The sequence below is a fragment of the Gopherus flavomarginatus genome, chromosome 4, assembly GCF_025201925.1.
Source record: "Gopherus flavomarginatus isolate rGopFla2 chromosome 4, rGopFla2.mat.asm, whole genome shotgun sequence".
NCBI classification, from domain to species: Eukaryota; Metazoa; Chordata; order Testudines; family Testudinidae; genus Gopherus; species Gopherus flavomarginatus.
The window spans coordinates 31,501,199-31,520,357 of record NC_066620.1 but is presented as its reverse complement, the minus strand read 5'-3'; the positions used below and the strand labels follow the sequence as shown (position 1 = coordinate 31,520,357).

The 19,159-nt window shown below is 43.3% G+C and overlaps 1 pseudogene; it reads right to left on the bottom strand.

Moving 5' to 3' along the window:
- Positions 1 to 794: 794 nt before the first annotated feature.
- Positions 795 to 18,753, bottom strand: LOC127049572 (histone H2A-beta, sperm-like; annotated as a pseudogene).
- Positions 18,754 to 19,159: the final 406 nt, after the last annotated feature.

Sequence of the window (19,159 nt, the reverse complement as noted above, 5' to 3'; positions counted from 1 at the left end):
CAGGCTGCCTTCAGCGACATGCCTGCGGAGGGTCCTCTGGTCCTGCGGCTTCGGTAGACCTCCCACAGGCGTGCCGCCCAATCTGCGGGACCGGGGACCTCCCGCAGGCAAGCCGGTGAAGGCAGCCTGCCTGCAGTGCTTGAGGTGGCAAAATACCTAGAGCCGCCCCTGTTCCAAGGCAGTGTGGTATGCACCCCCTATGTATGCCTAGGGATGCCAGTGTATGTATCCTTAAAGCATAATCCCTGGGGCTATGATACATCCCCATTCCTCCACCTCCACCCCAATTGTTTCCCTGTGTGTAAATCACATACTATGGTCCTGCTTTTAGGGCTTAATGCTTCATCCTTGCACCCAATATTTCCACTGATACCCTAGTGAGGATTTTAAATTTTTCCAGGCATATGGGTATTCTTTCATGGGTAAGCATTTCCATGGCTACAGGTTCTTTGCATGCAGTGGAGGGATTTATACAGTGTTTAACAGAGATTGAAAATCTCAATACAGAAAAGATTAAGAGAGTACTCACAGGATGGGGAAATGACCAGATGAAATTATGGTTTGGGTGCCTGATATTGATTTCAGCTTCACAACCTGGGGTTCTTTTGGGGTCTCCAGATGCTTTGGGGTGTCCAGGGATTAGTGGTTGCCTACAAGTGCTTTCTAAGTTTGTTTTTCACATGAAGGTTGCAACCTTTCCTCTTTGATCTTGTAGGTTCCTGTGTTAGACTGCACCTTAAAACCATTCTGAAACAGCAGCTGGTGGTTTTAAGGATGCTTTCATTCACACAGTCTCACTTGTCCTTGGCTTTGTGGCTCTCTGTTTTCCTGGGCAGCAGTAGAGCATAGATGCCCCTACTGGTAGTAACTCCTCCCCTCTCCTCCCCTCCCTTCCCTCCCCACCCCGAGTAGCTTGTTCAACTCCTTATCATTACAAATAGCTAGCTGCAAGTGCTTGGGGATAATCTATGTTTTCTTATTACCCTGAGCAATGGCACCAGTCAACTCTAGTATTTCAGCTGTCAGACATTCTATCACTGCAACCGAATAAACTGGGGCTCCAGCTCCTACTTGCTGTACATAGTTCTCTTTGTGTAGCATTGGGTGCACACAGCCCAAGGGGAACAACAAACCAGCATGAGAAGAATGAGACTTGGCCTGCGCTGACCTTCCCTGCTTTCCACTGTCAGATATCACACTGATCTTCTAAATCATTGCTTTCTCTTACAACAACAACAACAAAATAATCCCTTATGAAAAACAGCAGTGGGAGCAGAATGTTACTGGTTGCCTTCTCACATGTAGCTAATTACACCTATGAACCTTGATTAGCACTGGCTATCTGCGGATGGCTGGGTGATGTTGAAGTGCTGGTATTGACCTGTAAAGCTATAAAAGGTTTGATAGCGAGATATTCTCTCTCCATATGTCACACTGCAGGCATTGTGATTATCTGAGGTGCTAAGTTTATAGCACCCTGCTGAGAATTGGAGAGGTATGTTGGCAAGAGGTTGTTGGTAAGTGATCTTTGTTTCTAGAACATAGCCCTTTTAGTCCACTAAATCCTGAACTGGGTGCTCTTCAAGACTTACTCTGTTTTATCAAAGATTTTCCCAGGGAAATGTTGATATAGAAAGTCCCCAGAAAAGCCAACTAAAATGTAGATTGCTGACGATAGGCTTTAACAGACCAATTAATATAAAGGCTGTGACTTAAAAATATTATTTTAATAAAAGACTTCAAATGTATACTGCAAGTGTACTCTGAATTTTTTAAAAGTATTATGCCAAATTCTTGTTCTTTTTAGTTTATCTTTGATCCATTACACAGACACATGGAGTATGTGAGTAGGAGAAGACAGCCAGCCTTTCTGATCATCCTTAAAATGTTGTCAAATATATTTTAAATATCCACTATAATTCATTTTATCTTTTAATTTTTTAGATGTATTCTGTTTCTAATTACAGTTTTCATGCTGCCATTATAATGAACTATGGATGAATTTCCTTTTGAGTTTAATGATGGACTGCAGCTATATCCGAGTGGTATCTGCAAGAACAGAAACGGCCATCTGGTCAGCCTCCAAGGAGATATGGACAAACATGGCTAAGGATGGCCAGAGCAAGAGAAGACTGAAAGACGTGTTGTGATCGGCTCAGTCTCAACAGATGAAGGTCCAACAGTCCACACAACTGGTATGTAAGATTTTAAGGACCTAAACCAACACTCATGGTTTGCAAAGTTAGTTAAATTGGGTTGTTTTTGTTTTTTAAATAAAAAGAACAATGCCACTAAAACTCTGTTTGAATCTCTCATTCAAAGTTGCAACACTGACAGACCCTTGTGCCAGACAAAGGCAGCTAGTGTGATGTGGCTTTGGTATTTAGCATGTAACCCTTTGGGTACTTCCATGTTTTTATAAAGTTTAATATCTTTTTCAATAAGGATCAAAGAATGTGGCCCTGACTGAGTCAACGAGAACTGGGAGAGATTCTGGATCCCTTTTTTGTAACAAATAGCAGGACAGGAACAAAAACGTTAAAAGACAGTGTATCTCTGAAGCAAAGGCAGGGTTGGAATGCATAAAAGAAGTAATGTCAGAAACACTGAGCCTTGAGGTGGCTCTGAGTAATCAAACTATCATAGTATTAAACACTGGGATAAATGCTAGTGAGTAATCCCATAACAATGAATAATGTGTATGATTTTGGAAGGAAATTTAAAGCAAGCTAAAAATGGTAATTGAAAGCAAATCTCATGTCAAAGGTCTCATGGTAATGCTGCCTCTCAGCTGTTACTTGTAAATAATCTTAAATCTTGGCACAGCAGAAAAAATATTACAAACCCAATCTGTTGTACAAGAAAGGGAACTGAGGTACACCACCTCATGAATTTCATAAATGAACAGTGGGAGAATTCACCTTTCATTTAAGGGTAGAAACCTGGCCTGTTTATAGAACAAAACAAGGAAAGTACGGAGGTAATTCTTCTGTTTTTCGTGCAGTCAGCAAGGAGATTTGTAAAAGGAAGGGGTATTTTTAAGCAATAATCTGTTCCCACCAAGGGGCGGGGAAATGTTTATTTTGTTTTCCAGACACTCTATAGTGAAGCTGGCGTCAGTGGAAGAACAACCCAGAACACTATGTATCTACTGTTGCGACAAGGATTGTGTTGTGTGTTTTGTGTTGTTTGTCTTGTTATCACTGTTATTTTGGTGGATATTGTACAAGGAGGGTTAACACATATAGCAGGAAAGGTCAATGTATGGTATGGCCTCCTTGGAGAGCACAGCCTACCCAAGGGCGGGGAAATCAAATGATGTCCTGCATTCCAGAAGAACACCATCTATTCCCATTCCCAGTTCCTAAATGGAGGGGCCCTTACCTTCTCTTTAACCGATTGGGGCCCAGTCTGCTGCTATTGGAATCGAAGAATAAAGGGTGGAAATGGGTTCACTGCATGCAAATAAAAGGGCACAGAATGGGGATTAAGGAGAAGGACGGATAAATTATGTTGCATGCATCTTACAGGTGAACCCACAAGGGGAAAACAAGGACCCCTTTGTCCCAGAAGAAAACAATCATTGCTGCTAATCACAATTCTTGCTACTGTAAGCCCTACCCAAATACAGTCATGTGAGATTGCAAAGGGAGGAAACACGTGGACTGCTACACCCCCAAGTTGTGGTAATAATGCAGACGAGGACTTTAAGGATCTACCTGTAGAAAATTGTACCTCTGATCCCCCCATGGGAATTTGGCAGTGTTGGTATGTGGTATGCTGATTGGAAGGGGGGATCCTAACCTGGTGGAGAATATAAAATTTATCAGTAAACATTTCATGGTATTCCCTAGGATATGCCATAATGAATGACAGTAGGAAACAGTCATCCAGACATGTGGTTTATCATGGAGGGCCCCAAAATATAACCCTCTGGCCTTCTGGAGTGTTTGAGTTAGGGGGTCCCACAACTGGTTAATCATAATGGTACCTCCATAGAAGACAATCTCTGGGCATGCACACACCACACTGGGCATAAAGTCTCCCCTGAGATGTTGATTATATCACAATTTAACCACTTTGCAGAATGTAACCCTACAGGTAATATGGATGCCAAACTGGGAAAATTCTGATTTAAGCTGGATGCAGCCTGGAGCCAGAAATACTTCCTGATGGGCGAACATGTGGGAGCTACAGTGGGAGAGGGTGCAACCAATGCTTTTCAATATGTCTTTCCAGTCCATTACGTGGGTAGTACACCCCAATTGCAGCACATACATAGAAGGGTTGAAACAACAATTTAATTGGTGGGTGAGGGGACACACATGGAATTATCGCAGGAAAAGGGATTTATCGGCAGCAGGAAACATAGGACTGGGTGTATGGAATCTGGGGGACAGTTGGGTAAACAAACAGTTGATAAGCTGAAATGTGAAATTGTAGCAGCAAATCAATGAACTACTTGCAAGCAAACATCTGCAATTGCAATGGGATGGAAAAGGACCACAGAGGTAAACCTGAGCCTAGCTCAATGGACAGGAAACCGCATGACATGGCTGGGGGATGGCTTCAAAAGGCTAACTTGGGGGGAGGGAGGTGTGTGTGGGAATGCAAGATGCTCAACTAGGGGGCTAGCACCTGTGTAATAGTTATGTGGTACCTTGGAATGGGACGGCAATTAAGGTGGCCCCCATGAGCCCTGTGGGAGTAATGAGAAAGGGAGGAACTCACTGGTACTCACTGGGGGATAGATGGGGAGGATGAAATGGTGTAAATCAGTTAAGTAATTGTCCAGAGAAAATATTTGGATGTGCCCCTCCCCGATGGCCATGGAGGAGCAGACCCAATGGCCTGTTGCCAGGGGTGGATGATTGGGTATAATGTATATGGGATATGGAATGATCTGCTGGGAGAGTACATAATTCTGTAATATAACACTTGGGAGTACAAGTGCACCAGCATCAGGCACAGTTACACAAACTTACACACTGCCATCTGGACTTTGATGCACAAATGAACCTGTGGAACTCATTGCTGTGAATAATGGAACCAGTGCGTACTACCCAATTCCATACCAAGTGGTCAAGCTGGTTTGGACAATACCCCATCATTCTGTAAATATCCAGTGGCTTAGGATATGGACAAGTGTACATGAACACTGCAGAAGCAGCTCACTGCAACTGCCAACAACTGGACACATTTAAAATATACACTCCAGAATGGTGTTACAGGACTTTAACCCTGTTAAAAGAGGAGAAGCAGTGTTTTTGGTAATGGCCCAAATGTTGGACTATATTACAATCAAAGGTCAGGGCTCCCGATGTTACTGTGGATTATTATGGCTATTAACCTATTACTAAATATACTAATCCTATAGTGTACACTGCGGTGGCTAACATATGAGTAATGTAATAGGCCCTCCACCAAAGTGTAACAGATACCCAGACCCAACCTTTTCAGGCCTGTCACAGGGAGTTTGACACACTAACTGGAATATATGTGCAGTATGTCCTTATGAGAGAAGGTGCAGGGCACTATACTGCATAGGGGGCAGTGAGGCAAATGGGGTACCGACACATTCCATATTGATAGGTGACCCTATCAGGAAATGTGCCACCATATGTCTGATGCTTTTCCCGGGATACCTGGCCAGGCGGATCCCAGAAGAAAAGAAAAGAGAGGTGGAGTGTTAGCATATAGGCTTGTTTGTCAGTCTGAGATAGGATTTTGAGGTTGACTTATTGATACCCTTATATCTTATACTAATATGCGTGAAGAAAGAACAAAAGAGACTGTGTGTTGCTTCTCCCTAGCCAGGTGGTTTTGTTAATACAATGGGAAGAGATAAGGGATAGAGCAGTTAAAGTGTTACAGGGTATACACTAGAAGGCTGCCTGGCTCTTCTCTCAAGTCAAGGTCAAGCAACCATTTAGGAGAGGCAAGGGCAGATGGAGGGATGCATAAGAAATACTAAAAGCCAAAGCAAAGCCTGCCCTTGGCCAGAGCACAACCTCACTCCTTACTATGAGATACAAAAATGGTGGGAAGAAGACCCTAGACTCATGACCCTTCAGAATGGAACATGACCATAAGTTGTAAGGGGTGTGACTAGGGGCGTGCACTGCAGGTATATTTGGGCCTGCTAAGGAGAAGGAGATGGGAATTGGGAAATGGGGTACACAGACAAGGCTCTGTGGTGTCAGAACTGGGAAGGGACATATGGGATAATGGCTCTGTGCTGTCAGAGATGGGAACCAAACACTGGGAAACACACTCTGCTGGCGTGTAGAGCTATGGATATGTTTGCTTGGAACAAACCCCAACATCACATTGGCTGCACTTTGGACTTCTGTTCTTCTGCTTTCTGTCTGCATGACAAGAACGAGGGTGAGGGTAAAGGGAAAGCCCTCTAGCAGTCAGAATCAGGAAGCCTGTCAAACAGTCAGTGGAGCCACTAGATGATAAAGGTGCTAAAGGAGCACTCAAGGAAGTCGAGGCCATTGCAGAGAAGCTAAATGAATTCTTGATGTTGGGCTTCTCTACAGAGCATCTGAGGGAGATTCCCACATCTGAGGCATTCTTTTTTAGGTGACAGATCCGAAGAACTGTCCCAGATTGAGGTATCAGTAGAGGAGTTCTGGAACAACTTGATAAATTAAACAGCAATAAGTCGAGGGTATTCACCCAAGAGTTTTGAAGGAACTCAAATATGAAATTGTAGAACTACTACCATCAGATCAGCCTCTGTGCCAGCTGAATGGAGGGTAGCTAATGTAATGCCTCTTTTTTAAAAAGGCTATCAAGGCAATCATGGCAATTATAAGATGGCAAACCTAACTTTAGTGCCAGGCAAATTGGTTGAAACTATAATAAAGAACAGAATTATCAGACATGTAGTTGAACACGATATGTTGGGGAAGAGTCAACATGGCTTTTGTAAAGGGAAATCATGCCTCACCAATCTAGTGATATTCTTTGAGGGAGTCAACAAGCATGTGGATAAGGATGATCTAGTGGATATAGCATACTTGGACTTTCAGAAAGGCTTTTAAGCAAAGTAGGCAGTTTGGGGATAAAAAGGAGGGTCCTCCCATAGATCAGTAACCGGTTAAAAAATAAGAAACAAAGGGTAGGGATAAATGGTCAGTTTTCACAGTGGGAAGAGGTAAATACTGGGGTCCTCTAGGGATCTTTACTGGGACTGTAGAATCATAGACTATCAGGGTTGGAAGGGACCTCAGGAGATCATCTAATCCAACCCCCTGCTCAAAGCAGGACTAATCCCCAGACAGATTTTTACCCCAGATTCCTAAATGGCCCCCTTAAGGATTGAATTCACAACCCTGGGTTTAAGCAACCCAATGAGCTATCCCTCTCCCCCAGCGCTGTTCAACATATTTATAAATGATCTTGAAAAGGGGGTAAACAGTGAGGTGGCAAAGTCTGCAGGTGATACAAAATAACTCGTGATAGTTAAGTCCAAAGCTGACTGAAAAGAGTTACAAATAGATCTCATACGCTTGGGTTCTTGCTCTCTTTTGTGGCCAAATGACTCTGCAGGGATTTTGTTTCAATATGGTCCATTTTATCCTCTGCCTAACTTCTGGACTTTTACTTTTCTGGATAAAATGTACAAGGAGGATGTTTGACACAGCTCCAATAACACATTGAGTAGTCTTGTCTAATTTGCCAGGGAGGTGTTAAAAAACAGGAATATGTGTGAAGCAATTAACCAAAATGGATGATTACTTGCCCTCATATAGACCTTGAGTTGAAATACTGAACATTGTTTCACTTGAATATGTTTCACTGTTTAATTGTTAAGCATTTTATGAGGACAAATTTGATCCACTGCACTCCGTGTTGATGAGTTATGAAAATAGAAGTTTCATTGCTGTCCTGGTCCCAAAAGACAGTTTCTTTATTGCTTTTTAGTTCAGATTCTGGGCATAATATTATGTTCAAAATTTAGATCAAGCACAAAAGTAATGTTTTAAGTAAAGGGTGCTACTTTCAATAGTTTAAGAAGCTAAATTGCCTTTCTTCATATGTGGACTCAAAGCTCATTAGAAAAATTGGTTTTATGCCCTATTCATTACACCCTTACTGCACCTTGTTATTCTTAGGCCTGGTCTACACTATGCTGTTAAACTGATTTTAACAGCGTTAAATCGATTTAACGCTGCACCCATCCACACTACACTGCTCTTTATATCGATTTAAAGGGGTCTTTAATCAATTTCTGTACTCCTACAAAACGAGAGGAGTAACGCTAAAATCGATATTACTATATCGGATTAGGGTTAGTGTGGATGCAAATCGACGTTATTGGCCTCATTATTTTACAGTAGCTACTCACAGTGCACCGCTCCAGAAATCGACGCTAGCCTCGGACCATGGACGCACACCACCGAATTAATGTGCCTAGTGTGGACGCGCACAATCGACTTCATAATATCTGTTTTATAAAATCAGTTTAAGCTAATTTGAATTTATCCTGTAGTGTAGACGTAGCCTTAACTACAAGGTTCACATTAATGTTACCTATATGTTTTCTAAACCACCTGCACTGGAGTAGTTATGCTAACAGACATAGCACATAGATTTTTAAACCCTTGCCACAGAAAGAATCCAAAGGGAAAAAAAAAAACATTAGCTAAGATGGACAAGAGTATGATGAATTCTTTCTTCCTTGAAATCACTTAGTAACTTCACAGTGGGGCCATTTAAAATAGCTTTGGATTTATACACTAAATCCATCTGTAACATATGGAGGCACTGGTGAACACAGATCCAAACCCCTTGGATCTTAAAACAAGGAGAAATTAACCATCTCCCCTCCTTTCTCCCACCAACTCCTGGTGGATCCAGATCCACCTCCTTGGATCTAAAAAACAAGGAAAAATCAATCAGGTATTAAGAAAAAGGCTTTTAATTGAAGAAAAGAAAGGTAAAAGAAAACTCTCTGGGAGAGATTAGCATACCAGCTACTCTCACAGACAACAGATTCAAAACACAGAGGAGGTTCCCCTGGACACAAATTTATACACAAAAAATACCCAAATACCCAATTTGATAATTCCCTTAATGGTGTCAAGACAATTACAAAGAAAATAAACATAAACCTATTTATCCCTTTCTAAAACTTACTACTCTGATAAGAGGCTAGTTCCTTGATCTTTTTCACTCCGGCTGAAACCGAAACTCTAAACAAAGGAAAACTTCCCTCCTTCCTTTTGAAACATCTTGTTCCCCCATTGGTTCCTCGGGTCAGGTGTCAGCTAGGCTAGGTGAACTTCTTAACCCTTTACAGATAAAAGAGGCATTAACCCTTAACTATCTGTTTATGACACTGATCAATAAACTTGCCTGTCTCTATGGATTTTTGACAAAGAGCACTATAAAGTCTCATTTACCTCTCCTGTACTGCTTTCAAATACACACCAGGGAAGCTGCTACTGTTGATGTAAACACATAGTGTAAACAATGCTCATGTGACTAACACAAGCATTGGCTGGAACATATATCAAGGAGGATAGTCAAATTAGCTAAAAATAGTCACAGGAAAAAATTAGTGTTTTTTTGCTGAGGGAAAGTGTGGAGAAACTAGTCTTGGAACAGAAGACTGCAGATAGGGAAGTTCAGGTCTTACTCTTCTCATTTTTGAAAGACATTTTTCTCATTCAAAATGGCTTTGGTTTAGCTTTAGGGGAAATATCAAGGGTTATAATTGGACGACTTTTCTAGGTTTTCCTAGCTGGATTTCAGAAATACAGTATGTACTTAACAAAATCACATGTGCAAAAAAAAGGACAGAAGCATCTTTGAAAGAAGGTTTTCGTTCCGAGGTATGCCATATAGATTATGCTATAGCTGCACATCTTCACTGACTGGGAGGGCTATGAAGCAATGGGTAAAAGGTACAGTGAAAAAGAAAAAAAAAACCAAAAAGGGAAAGCACATTGAGATGGCTGGACTGTGCCTACTCCTGAATTTTACTCTTAAGACAATGGTCTTGAAAATATTTGTCATCATTTCCAGATAATGGGATACTACAGAGAGAGAGAGAGAGAGAACCTGAGCTAGAGGAGTTCTTGTGTCCCACTGTTTGTGGAGCATACTTTATTGCGCAGATGCAGATAGACATCAGAGGCTCTGAAATAGCTGGCTTTAAGGACTCCAGTGATCTGCTTAACAGCTCTGGGGCCTGATCCTGTTTTCACTGAAGTCACTGGGGGACAAAATCCTGGTCTAATTGAAGTCAATGGGAATTTTACCATTAACTTCAATGGGAAAGAGATTTCATCCCTGGGAGTTTTGATTTTGACTTTGTTGGGGGCATAATCAAACACTTACTATATTTTTCCTGAGCAAAAAGCTTGTTCTCCTCTTACCTTCTCTTGGTAGAATCTTGTACTGTGGATATAGTGTTAAATACAATTTTGCGCATATGCATGTGAACTCATATGTATTCAATTTTATTATGCAGTCTCTAGTTATGGCAGCATTCAAGTAATGATTAAACCTCTTTGTTCCGTATGAATAATGAAGTCTATCCTCTCTAAACCTACAGTTCTTGTTTTTGGCACAGTATAAATTTTCAGGTCAATTAATTTGAGTTACAGTCATAACACAACCTCTTTATGTTTGTTTTTTTTGGGGTGGTGTTTTTTGCTTGTTTGTTGTTGGGTTTTTTTTTGCTGAATCTAACCTCTTTTTAGAACCCTCTACCAAGTAAATTCCTGATATATAAAATTTCTAATAAATAACCTAGAAACTTTGAAAAATTTCCCTCATCTGATATTTGTAATGTTGAGAGATGAGGTGGGGTTGTTATTTCTTCCAAGGTCTTGGGGCAGGTTGCTCCATTTTATGATCAAAACAGGAATGGCTACCAATTTCCCAGTGACAGCTGCAAGGAACGAGTATCTCCTTGTAATTTAGCCCATGCTATCTTCTAGAATACAGCTTAGTTTCTCCATCCTCATAGCTTACAATTGTGAAGTTGTGATTCGGAGCACAGTAAATCCCCAGCCAAATGCTGCCAGATGGAAAATATTGCAATAATCACTGACAGAATTGGAACCTGACTATTGGATGATTGTATCAGAAGTTTCTGTGGGTGTGTGATGCTCTCCAAAACCTGCTGTAACACATGTCCCTCGGGATCAGGTGGCTGGCAAATGCTGGGTAGCACAAACACCAGTTTTTGTACTGCTTTGGATTTTCTGAATTAAAATATTTCTTCCTGATTTTGTTCTCCAAGTTTCCAATGGAGTTTGTATAAGACTATGGTCACTTGCTCCCAGGCTCATCGTCAGCATCTTAGAAATGCCTGAAGAACAGAAGATGATTGATGGATGCTCTGTAACTAATTTATAAGAGTGGTAATTGCTTTTGGTATGTGTTGTCTATAACCAAGGAAATGGTTCATTAGGAAGTAACCCACCATGTCACCATCCATCCAGATTGTGCCACAGAGGATTCCATGTTATTAAATATTTTCAGATTTCTTTATAACAGCACATTTTACAAATGGTTGTAAAAAAAAAACAAAATATCAACCACAAAATTGAATCCCTCTCACCATACTACAGTTACAGTAATTGCTGCTGAGTGTTATTTCTCCACTCCCCTACCCACAAATTTCTGGATTTTCATCAACTCAGTCCTTACATGGGTGGATTTTTCTAACAGTCAAGTAACATAACGGCTTTCTTTTTTCCAAGCAATAGCCTCATTAACACTCTACCAGGTGAGCCAGGTATTTCCAGGAAATAGAACTCACTTCTTTGGTGTAACCTCAACATATTTGAATAGATGCTTCATTTAAAACTATGGTAAAAATTGCTGAAGCATATGTCCTATCAATCCAGCAGCAACACTAGCGGCATTCATTGGTGCACCTAAAATTGTCTTACATGGGAGGCTCTGTGGGAATTGTCTGGACAACTAATTCTTTGTATGCTGAAAGTAGTGTCTACTCCTCCACCATAGTTCTGTGCTGTCTTTTCGTTTAGAGTCCCAGACTCGTCTCTACCTACTCTCCTCTGTGCTGCATTAGAATGTATCAGACTCCCAAAGACTTTCATTAATTCACAACTTGCATATTTGGTATAAGTGGCAGATCCCAGTTCATATTTGCTCTCTATGTAACATTCACCCTCAGCAGCACATGGTTAAACAGTTGCTAAGGGCTAGTTCTGCTGTCCTTGCTTAGACTGAGTAGTGCCTGACTCTGCAGTGAGTCCCATTGAAATCAATGAGACTACATGCAGAGTAAGTCACTGCTTAATGTATGTAGAGCAGAGTCTGGACCTATTCTCTGTGGCTGTTCAGTGATTGTAAATGACCCTTTGATAAAGCCATGGAGTCTGCTTCTCATTTATAATAAGGACCTTTTACATGGCTCTGGCAGTGTTAAGAGGCCTTAAAGTTACTTTAAGTCCCCTTTATACTGTCACGTTGATCCTTATTGAGGTTGCAGGAACAAACCAACCCGATGTGTAGAAAGAATTGTAAATATGGCAGGCAACCAGCTTGGCTTAACAGTGAAATCCTTGCTGATCTTAAACACAAAAAAGAAGCTTACAAGAAGTGGAAGATTGAACAAATGACCAGGTAGGAGTACAAAAATATTGCTCGGGCATTCAGGAGTGAAATCAGGAAGGCCAAATCTCACTTGGAGTTGCAGCTAGCAAGAGACGTTAAGAGTAACAAGAAGAGTTTCTTCAGGTATGTTAGCAACTGTGGGCCCCTTACTGAATGAGGGAGGCAACCTAGTGACAGAGGATGTGGAAAAAGTGAACGTACTCAGTGGTTTTTTTGCCTCTGTCTTCACGAACAAGGTCAGCTCTCAGACGACAGTATTGGGCAGCACAGCATGGGGAGGAGGTGACCAGCCCTCTGTGGAGAAAGAAGTGGTTCAGAACTATTTAGAAAAGCTGGACAGGCACATATCCATGGGGCTAGATGCGCTGCATCTGAGGATGCTAAAGGAGATAGCGGATGTGATTGCAGAGCCATTGGCCATTATATTTGAAAACTCATGGTGATCAGGGAAGGTCCCAGATGACTGGAAAAGGTTAATGTAGTGCCCATCTTTAATAAAGGGAAGAAGAAGGATCCAGGGATCTACAGACCAGTCAGCCTCACCTCAGTTCCTGGAAAAATCATGGAGCAGGTCCTCAAGGAATCAATTCTGATGCACTTACAGGAGAGGAAAGTGATCAGGAACAGTCAGCATGAATTCACCAAGGGCAAATCATACCTGACTATCCTGACTGGTTCTATAATGAAATAATTGACTCTGTGGATGAGGGGAAAGCTGTGGATGTGTTATTCCTTGACTTTAGCAAAACTTTTGATACAGTCTCCCACAGTATGCTTGCCGGCAAGTTAAAGAAGTATGGGCTGGATGAATGGACTATAAGGCAGATAGAACGCTGGCTAGATCGTCGGGCTCAGCGGGTAGTGATCAATGGCTCCATGTCTAGTTGGCAGCAGGTATCAAGTGGAGTGCCCCAAGGGTCGGTCCTGGGGCTGGTTTTGTTCAATATCTTCATTAATGGAGGATGGTGTGGACTGCACTCTCAGCAAGTTTGCACATGACACTAAACTGGGAGGATTGGTAGATACACTGGAGGGTAGGGATAGGCTACAGAGGGATCTAAACAAATTAGAGGATTGGGCCAAAAGAAATCTGATGAGATTCAACAAGTACAAGTGCAGAGTTCTGCACTTAGGACAGAAGAATCCCATGCACTGCTACAGACTAGGGACCGAGTGGCTAGGCAATAGTTCTGCAGAAAAGGATCTAGGGGTTACCGTGGATGAGAACCTGTATATGAGTCAACAGTGTGCCCTTGCTGCCAAGAAGGCTAATAGCATTTTGGGCTATATAAGTAGGAGCATTGCCAGCAGATCGAGGGACGTGATCATTCCCCTTTATTTGGCACAGGTGAGGCCTCATCTGTAATACTGTATCCAGTTTTGGGCCCCACACTGCAAGAAGGATGTGGAAAAATTGGAAAGAGTCCAGCAGAGGGAAACAGAAATGATTAGGGGGCTGGAGCACATGACTTACGAGGAGAGGCTGAGGGAACTGAGATTGTTTAGTCTGCAGAAGAGAAGACTGAGGAGGGATTTGATAGCTGCTTTCAATTACCTGTAAGAGGGTTCCAAAGAGGACGACTCTAGACTGTTCTCAGTGGTACCAGATGACAGAACAAGCAGCAATGGTCTCAAGTTGCAGTGGGGGAGGTCTAGGTTGGATATTAGGAAACACTATTTCACTAGGAGGGTGGTAAAGCACGGGAATGGATTACCTAGGGAGTTGGTGGAATCTCTAACTTTAGAGGTTTTTAAGGCCTGGCTTGACAAAGCCCTGGCTAGGATGATTTAGCTGGGGTTGGTCCTGCTTTGAACAGGTGGTTGGACTAGATGACCTCCTGGTGTATCCTCCAACCCTAATATTCTATGATTCTATAATTCTATGACTGTTTATGTTAAAAGTCATGACCCCCTACTGTTTCCCTTTTGAATTGAGCAGACTCAGTGCATAATACAGAGATACAAGCACACTAGGAATGGGTACTTAGCCAGATGAGTCACTCTAAGGGGCCAGTTTCTACTTTCCTAAGCAAAACTTATAAAAGGAGCCAATATATTTAGGTAAACAGCACATTGTACCTAACTGGTACCATTCTTGGTACCAATTGCACTTAATTGGTACCAATTTCAGGCTACTATTTTTTTTGGCTGAGCTTATCGAAAACAAAAATAATGCCAACGATAAAGTAGATTTTTTAAAGAAATGGCCTATCCCTTTCTAATAGTTACTTGTCTTGGCATTAGAATATATTTTATTGCAACTGTGTTTACAAAACATTTGATTGTAGGATCTCTCTTTTTTGCCCACAGCCTGTCATTGCTAATGAGCAAAGAACGTATGAAAGAAGTTACAGTTATTTTCTTTCTCATCATTCTTCAAGGTGAACTGTGGTTTTTTTTCCAAGAGCTTCACTTGCAGAAAAGTAAAGGTTTTGTGAAAGGCACAGAGGTAAAAATATTAATTGCTTTTCCCACTTTACTGACATTTCCAATAGAAGCAAATGTTATCACAAAGGGGGGAAAAATTAACTGCAAAATCAAATCAGTCCTGAAACAGACTCAACCATTGTTGTCCACTCCGCTTCCTCCCCCACCAATAATGCCCTGAGAGAAACAATATACATCTTCTCTTACAGAGCTATGAAAGAAAAAAGGTCAAGATTCTTAGCTAGATTAAATGAAGCCGTGAATGTGATTCCTGCAGAAATGGAATGCTTAGGAATCTGAAAGATAGAACAATGGGAAGATCAGGAGGGACCCTTAAATTTCTTTCATAATATAACAACTTTCCTCCCACACTTTTGATTTCAAGAGCTTTTATGAACTGTTTATTTCATGCCTGAGAAATAATGGAGGAAGAAAAACCATCTAACATCTGCAGTCTATAATAAAACCTTAATGTTTATATCCAGACTTCTACTTGAATGAGATCCTCCAAACAAACCGTGAGTGAAGGCAGACTTAGTGGCAGATATAGGTCACCACAATCCTGTGTAGCAATTTTCCTTGTAAAAAGTTATGATATGAAAGTGACTTTTCTTTTCCTTAATTACATCAATTTTTATACCCCTCCCTGCCACCCACAGTGTCCCCATGCATAGACAATTAATAACACAGACCTGGGCTGAGGCATCCACCATCATGGCCTGAACTTTCAGGCATACGAAGGTCCCTTTTAGAATCATAGAATTTCAGGGTTGGAAGGGACCTCAGGAGGTCATCTAGTCCAACCCCCTGCTCAAAGCAGGACCAATCCTCAACTAAATCATCCCAGGCAGGGCTTCGTCAAGCCTGACCTTAAAAACCTCTAATGAAGGCGATTCCACTACCTCCCTAGATAACCCATTCCAGTGCTTCATCACCCTCCTAGTAAAGTTAGAACATGTAAGTCATGTGCCCCAGTCCCCTAATCATTTGTGTTGCCCGCCCCTGGACTCTTTCCAGTTTGTCCACATCCCTTCTGTAGTGGGGGGACCAAAACTGGAAACATTACTCCAGGTGTGGCGTCACCAGTGCCAGTGCCTTTTACTAGATACTGAGCTCCTTTTGAAGTTGGAAAGTCGGAAGCTCCCTTTTCTCAGGATTTTGAGTATCTGTGTAGTTGTATCACTGTCACACCCATCTGATTCATTGTATTAGTTCCTGGGTACAGGCAATTCTGTAGGTACCTACTTGTGTGAATGGCTGTCAATATGCCTGATACTCTGCTTTATTCACTATTATTTCTATTATGGTAGTACATAGAAGTCCCAAATAACATCAGAGCTATTATGCTAGGTGCTGTAGATACACGCAATAAGAGTTCACGCTTTCCCCCAAATACTTACAATACATAAGAAAGACAAATGCTGTATAATTATTTCCATATTACAGACAGATCTGGGGCACTAACAAGTTAAGTGACTTTTCTATAGTCACACAGGAAGTCAGTAGCAGAGCCAGTAATTGAATCCATATTTTGCATCCCATCTCAGTGCCCTGACTATATGATCATCCTGTTGAGCCTTCAACCTTTTACTTTGATGCCCATTATTTTGAAATGATTGACTATGCATTGCCTGTTGCTTCACTTGCTAATATCAGATAAGTAGTTTGCAAAGGCTGGTAATATCTCTCTTACAGTTAAAGCAGCAAAGAATCCTGTGGCACCTTATAGACTAACAGATATTTTGGAGCATGAGCTTTCGTGGGTGAATACCCACTTCGTCAGATGCATGTAGTGGAAATTTCCAGGGGCAGGTATATATATGCAGGCAAGCTAGAGATAATGAGGTAGTTCAATCAGGGAGGATGAGGCCCTGTTCTAGCAGTTGAGGTGTGAAAACCAAGGGAGGAGAAACTGGTTTTGTAATTGGCAAGCCATTCACAGCGTTTATTTAATCCTGAGCTGATGGTGTCAAATTTGTAGATGAACTGAAGCTCAGCAATTTCACTTTGAAGTCTGGTCCTGAAGTTTTTTTGCTGCAGGATGGCCACCTTAAGGTCTGCTATAGTGTGGCCAGGGAGGTTGAAGTGTTCTCCTACAGAGTTGTGTATATTGCCATTCCTAATATCTGATTTGTGTCCGTTTATCCTTTTCCGTAGCGACTGTCCAGTTTGGCCGATGTACATAGCAGAGGGGCATTGCTGGCATATGATGGCGTATATTACATTGGTGGATGTGGAGGTGAATGAACCGGTGATGGTGTGGCTGATCTGGTTAGGTCCTGTGATGGTGTTGCTGGTGTAGATGTGGGCAGCGATATGTCTACACCAGCGACACCATCATTATTTCTAGCTTGCCTGCATATATATACCTGCTCCTGGAAATTTCCACTACATGCATCTGACGAAGTGGGTATTCACCCATGAAAGCTCATGCTCCAAAACATCTGTTAGTCTGTAAGGTGCCACATGATTCTTTGCTGCTTTTACAGATCCAGACTAACACGGCTACCCCTCTGATACTATCTCTTACAGTTGAACTTTGAGTGCAAACAAATGGCTGGAGATATATTGTCCAACAAATACAGTTTTATCCTGGTAAATCTAGCAAAATGGCTAAAATGTAGCCTAAAAACTTTACCCCTGCCCTCTCTCCCATGTCTTAAGTGGTCCTTGAAAAGGGCTTTAAAGGGAACATTTGAAATATTTTGCCATGTAAAGGAAAAGCTGCAAACTGCAGCAGTTGCTGGCTTCCAAACTGACCACCAGAGAGCAGCAAGCTGAGCTGATCAAACAATGGAAGGGACAGGTGCGAAGGCTCCTCTAGAAGGAAATAAATTGGGAGTTGTAGACGGGTTCCGCCGGAGCTCGACCCTCCCTGAGGGGGAGGGGAGCCACACCAGCCTCACTGTCGTCCCCGGGGCGGCTCCTCGGGCCCGCGGTCCTCCCCTGGGGAGGTCTGTCTCTGCAGTTACAATCAGCTCTGGCCCTTTGGGGCAGGGCAGAGCAGTGGCAAAGTCAAAAGGGGCCCTGCCCTTGGTTCGGGCGGGGCACCAAACACAGTTACAAGCAGCTCTGGCCCTTTGGGGCAGGGCAGAGCAGTGGCAAAGTCAAAAGGGGCCCAGCCCTTGGTTTGGGCGCAGCACCAAACACAGTTACAATCTGCTCTGGCCCTTTGGGGCAGGGCAGAGCAGTGGCAAAGTCAAAAGGGGCCCTGCCCTTGGTTCGGGCGGGGCACCAAACACAGTTACAAGCAGCTCTGGCCCTTTGGGGCAGGGCAGAGCAGTGGCAAAGTCAAAAGGGGCCCAGCCCTTGGTTTGGGCGCAGCACCAAACACAGTTACAATCTGCTCTGGCCCTTTGGGGCAGGGCAGAGCAGTGGCAAAGTCAAAAGGGGCCCAGCCCTTGGTTCGGGAGGGGCACCGAGCACAGTTACAATCAGCTCTTGACCTTAGACCGGGGAGAGGGGGAGTCTGCCACCTGGATACTGGTGGCAGTGGGAACGCAGGCCCACCCACTGCTCTGCGTTCCAGCCCAGGGCCCTGGTAGCGGCTGTCACCGCTACCGGTGGTCAGTGGGCGTCCTGACCGAAACACATTGACATTGGCAAAGTTAGCTCTGCAGCCTGACTGGAGTCAGGTGTCCCCGGGCTACTTCCTACCTCCCCCTCTACTCCTACCTGGTCCGGGGCCTCCGTTCCGGGGACGTCCAGAACCATCGGTTCCTCCCAGTCCGGGCTGGGCAGCAGGTCCGGTAATATTTCTGGGAATGCGGGCCAAGCCTGGTCTGGGGGCTCCTCGGCGCCGTAGCAGGGGCGAGGCAGCTCTGGCAGCTCCTCGTCATCGTGGCCTCGAGAACGCTCCAGCGGCTCCTCGTCGTATCGACCGCGGGGACGCTCTGGCAGCTCCTGGTCTCGGCCTCTGGCTTGGGCAGTCTCCCAGTCACAGGCGTCGGCGGACACGTCTGCTCCTGCCGGTGGCAGACCTCCAACTGAAGGCTGGGGCCCGTCTTTTATTCTTCCGGGTCGCCGCCTGACCCTCTGAGGGGTGGGACTTCCACCCAGCGGCCCCGCCCCCGTGGATGACTGACGGGGCTCGACCCTCCCTGAGGGGGAGGGGAGCCAC